This window comes from Octopus bimaculoides, chromosome 2, assembly GCF_001194135.2.
Source record: "Octopus bimaculoides isolate UCB-OBI-ISO-001 chromosome 2, ASM119413v2, whole genome shotgun sequence".
Classification (NCBI taxonomy): domain Eukaryota; kingdom Metazoa; phylum Mollusca; class Cephalopoda; order Octopoda; family Octopodidae; genus Octopus; species Octopus bimaculoides.
Genome location: NC_068982.1, coordinates 146,867,204 through 146,872,694, shown reverse-complemented (window position 1 = coordinate 146,872,694; position 5,491 = coordinate 146,867,204).

Below are 5,491 nucleotides of genomic sequence, written 5' to 3'. Positions count from 1 at the left end.
TATATATATATGTAAATATTTGAAATTTACAGAAAAACAAAAGACGAAGACAGGTGTATAAACAACAAGTAGGTATCTGTATGCATGTATAGATGTGTGTATATATATGTGTGTGTGTAAGTGTTTGTATATTTGTGTGTATGTGTGTGCTTGTGTGTTTATATGCGCATATACTTAATGCGTATATATTTTATGCGTATATATATAAAGATATGACTACGTGTGCGTATGTGTGTGTATAAGCAGATCAAGATAAAAATAATGCACTTTTTATAACCATTGTTTATAACATTGCAGTGAAATAACAAATACGTAGATCATAGGTGATAGATAGACGTGAAAATTCAAAGTTATACTTACATAACTACATACGTTTAAAATCTCATTAATCACGCATGCGTCCGCTTTCGACATTTATCTTTCATTCAGTCTCACTTTTCTCTCCTCTAGCTACCTAACTACCAATCTGCTTGCTTGCTTATCTCTCTGTCCGTCTATCTATCTATCTATCTATCTATCTATCTATCTATCTATCTATCAATTTGTCTGTCAGTGTCTCCCCATATATATATATATATATATATATATATATATATGTGTGTGTGTGTGTATGTGTTTGTGTGTGTGTGTGAGTGTGTGTGTGTGTGTGAGAGAAAGAGAGAGAGAGAGAGTTATTGATACCACCTAGAAGGTGCTTCATTTCCACTCACCAAAGTGAATGAAGCTTTGACCAAGAGGAAGCGATGTCACGAGACGGTATCCAACGATCATCGGGTCTTTCGACCCTGAACCTTAAATCTCACCCCAACCCCGTTGGTGCGACAGCAGAGGTCTCCAAATCACTGCTCATCATCTCCACCTGGCTTTCAACTTAACTCTTCTATTTTGTTCCATAACCAGTATGTGACCCTTTCTACTGCCTTTCCCATCCTGCATACACTCACCCTTCGCACTTTTCCTCTCGTTCTAACAAGTGTAAGTTTTCTCCATACAGACCGGGCAGCGAATCCGCTAAAGAACAAATAAGATTAATATACAAATATATATACGTTTCAGTGTATTAACGGTGGCATGTATTATAAAGACATTTACTAATTATATTTCATCTATCCCCATTATTGTCTTTTATGCTTCGTTTGGAACAATTAACACCTGATCAATAATGAATTGTAAACAAAGTCAGTAACAATCTCATGATTCCCGACTACGATAAAGAACCAAGAACAGCTGCCAGTTCATTGTTCCAAATAATACGTAATAGATTATGTGTGTGTGTGTGTAAGTGTAGAAAGAGAGAGGGAGAGAGAGAGAGAGAGAGAGAGAGAGAGAGAGAGAGAGAGAGAGAGAGAGAGAGAGAGAGAGAGAAAGAATGACTTTTTTAGTATATAAACAAGCATGCATATATATATATATGTATGTGTGCGCGTTGCGTATATAATATATATAGATATAACTCTTATATAAGTATGCTGCATAATATTATATATTTATGTGACGTTGTATATGAGAAAGTAAGTGTTTGTCTCAGTACATCGTAGGAAAGGCAGCGTATCTATCTTTCACATTTTTTAACGAATAGGTTGACTGTGGTATTCATTACAACTAAAGGCTTCAAAATAAAAAAAAACAGCCATTAATCCTGGCTAATACGTAGGAGTGGTATGGTAACCCTCATAGGTTGTTATGATATTTCTTTTACCATAAAGACAAACACTTCTTTCCTCCACATTTTCTATATATTCATACGTATATATATACACACACACACACACATACACGCATGTGTCTTGAGGTCTGCTGGTGCCGTGGAAACCTTTTAGCAAATGGAACAACTTGAACACTTAGTTTACTCGAGTGCTTGAGGATCATTTACTACGTGTTTTCTTTAGTGGACGATCCGTTGATTGAAAAGTTCCTTAAACGTTAATATAAAACAGTCAAGCTCAGATCAGTTGGGTTTCTAAATGTATGTCTCGTTTCTACTCCTCTCTTTGTTTTTCTCTCACAATTCACATCAACCTCCATCCAGCTCCCATAACATTCATGCGTGAGTTGCTTGCTATGGTTTAAGGATTTCAGGATAGCTGGTCTACTTTTCTGCTGTTCATACTACCAGCTGCCTGACCCATACTGGAGGTCAAAATACGTGTATCTGAAAAGTTCAAGAGGATTACAGTTAGTACTGTTATATATATATATATACATGTTTAAAGATATTCACAAGATTGACAAAATTTTATTGCAACATAAAATCTAACAAAATACAAAATGCAACATTATTTCAGTTTTCAATTTCTAAATAAGGGACTTTAAATGTAACTATATATAACTTAAATATGACTAGGCCAAAGATTGACCCAGGCCGGCTTTAACTTAATATCTATTTGCCAACCCATCCCCTAACCACAACAAAAATAATCCTTTCTACTATAGGCACAAGACCTGAAATTTTTGAGGAGGTAGCCAATCGATTAGATCGACTCCAGTACGCAGCTGGTACTTATTTCATCGACCCCGAAAGGATGAAATGCAAAGTCAACCTCGGTAGAATTTTAACTCAGAACATAAAGACTGGCGAAATACCGCTAAGCATTTTGCCCAGCGTGCTAACGATTCTGCCAGCTCACCGCCTTAACTGCAACAAAAATAATGACAACAGCAATTATGACAAAAACATCAATTTTCGAAGATGAAATTTGACGAAAAATGTGCAATCTTTGTATCTGTAAGGCGAAAATTATCTCTCTTTAGACATTAGAGCGAACATCAACGTGCTATTATGAATATACTGCAAATTTGACAGAAAAATATATTAAGATATCGCACGCAGGCGCAGGTATGGACGTGTCGTTAAGTGCTTTGCTTCGTCATCACTTGGTTCTGTTTTCGGAACCATAACTCAGTGCATTAGTCAAAAGCCTTTGATTCCAAGAAACTTTAACGATAATCTTGGGTTGTCCAATATGCATATATATAGATATATATGTATATAAATTCTGTTGCAATATTAAAAAGCAAGGGTGGGAAAGAATTGAGTGGGAGACGTAGCGACGGTGAGCAAATGATACTGAATGTAAAGGACTCTGGCCGATGCGAGGAGAAAATAAATCAAGCGCTAGAAGATTTCGAAAATGTTTTCCGAGAGAAGGTAAGGAATAGGATAAAACATATGATAACAAATACACACAAATACACACCATACAACACAATGCATACATAAATACGTAGAAACACACGCGCACGCGACATGATAAGCACTTACAAGTGCATATATGCATTCATTGCGTATACAATATATATAAATAGCCCTGTGTGTTCAACAGACGAATGCAGCTAGCCATTATAAAACGTAACTATATAATATTATGTGGAGGCGCGTGGCTTAGTGGTTAGGGTATCAGCATCATGATCGTAAGATTGTGGTTTCGATTCTGGGACCGGGCGACGAGTTGTATTCTTGAGCAAAATACTTCATTTCACGTTGCTCCACTCCACCCAGCTGGCAAAAATTAGTAACGCTGCGATGGACTGGTGTCCCGTCCAGCTGGGGAACACATATTCCATTGAAACCGGGAAACCGGGCCCATGAGCCTGGCTAGGCTTTAAAAGGGCGCATTTATTTATTTTTTTATTATATAATATTATAAAGTACCAAATATCGAGAGTCAATTTAAAAACAACAAACGCAACGGAAGATCCCCTAATCAGTCATATTATAACATTGACTGTTTAGTTTCACAGACATTAGTGGTCGTGGTGTTTAAGATGCTATTGGTATTGGCTTATTGTATACCATTTACAAAGTATCGTTGAATTAACTTGCTCTTCATTCACTTCAAACGCATGCAGGCATACAGCTAAAAAACATTCTACCCTTGGCTATCTGTTTTCTTTCTCATTTTTTAAAATATTTTTGTATTTTTGTTGGGCTTGAGGCAGTATATTTTGGGTTATTTATTCCAATGTGTCCTTTCTTATTGCAATGGAGTTTACTAGTTTGGATGCATGGCGTCTGTTTTTATAAGGCGAGCGACGATACAAAAGTTCTCCCATTGCTCCCACCGCAAACAAGTTCTCTATGATGCGAAACAATTATTCCTTTCTCTAAATATTTCTGACAGTCAATATTAAAATGAGCATCCATTTTCTTTTTGAGTCAGTCTCTTAAAGTATGTTATCTGGCTTGTGTTTCGAGTTAATGTTATTTTAGCTTCAATTCCAGAAAGCTGGTTTACTTTCCTTTTACCAGTTTATTCGTGTATCCGTTATTAATTAGGTTTCGTTTATACAAGTAGTTGTTATCTAAAATTTGAATGCCGATATTATTCAATAGCTCTTCATGAGATTTCTGAATAAATATGTCACTGTAACAATGTAGATAATTTATCTATTTAACACATGATATACAATAAGTCAACTCCAATAACGTCTTAACTGTAAAGACCACTATAATCCGTTGGCAGCTACATGATTTCTGATCTGATATGACTGACTTTAAAGATGTCGTTCATGATTTCATTGCTGATAACACTATTGCATGTACTTATTTAACTGTGTGAAACATCTAATACTGTATGTCTGGCAGTAATTAGATGCAACGCTTGTCAGTTTGTAGCAATACATGTCATTAGTCAAACTTATGTAAACGTATATCTATGTTCTTCTGATACTTACGAGAATATTTAAATGTCGCGATATCAACGTCAAATATATCATTTACAATGCACAGTTTGATGACATTAACTACTATATCTACTTCTCTGAATCATTGGCTGTGTGACAAAGATCATGTCTTTAGATATTAGTGTAATATTCATATACTTAGCTGATAATAAAATGCTTGTGTACTCGGCAAAATTTCCTGTAGATAAATTATATTTCAATTGACTGTGTGCCTTTCTAGATATATTATTATAACTACTATGATGAGTCGAATTTCTGGGTTCAAATTTCGGTGAAATCAAACATTTTACCCGTACCAGTGCGTTCGTTTCAAAATTTGGCACACGGCTAGAAATTTCAAGGGTGGGAGAGTTTATTTACATGGCCCCACCAATAATTAACTGATACTTATTTGAATTGACCTCAAAAGGATGAAAGCTAAGTCGTCCTCGACAGCATTTAAATTCAGAACGGAAAGAGCAGGAAGAAATGCTGCTAAGCATTTTTTCCTGCACATAAGGATTCTTTCACTTCACCACTTTTTTCATTTATAGAAAAAGTAAAGAGAAAAAGGCCTCAGAATTTGGAGAGGGGAATAGCTGCCCCCCCCCCCGGTCATTTTTTATTATCGATCACGAATGAAAGACAAATACGAGGCCTTCTTAATGGAAAACTTTATATTAACATAACTCAATCATTAGAAGCAGTTACCTTTGAATTCAAATTTTCTAATAACCTCTTTAATAAACTTGCAGATATACAGACAATCACAAACCGTCTACTGCAAGCACTAGATGCGCCTTCATTATACAACAGATTAAATAACTTC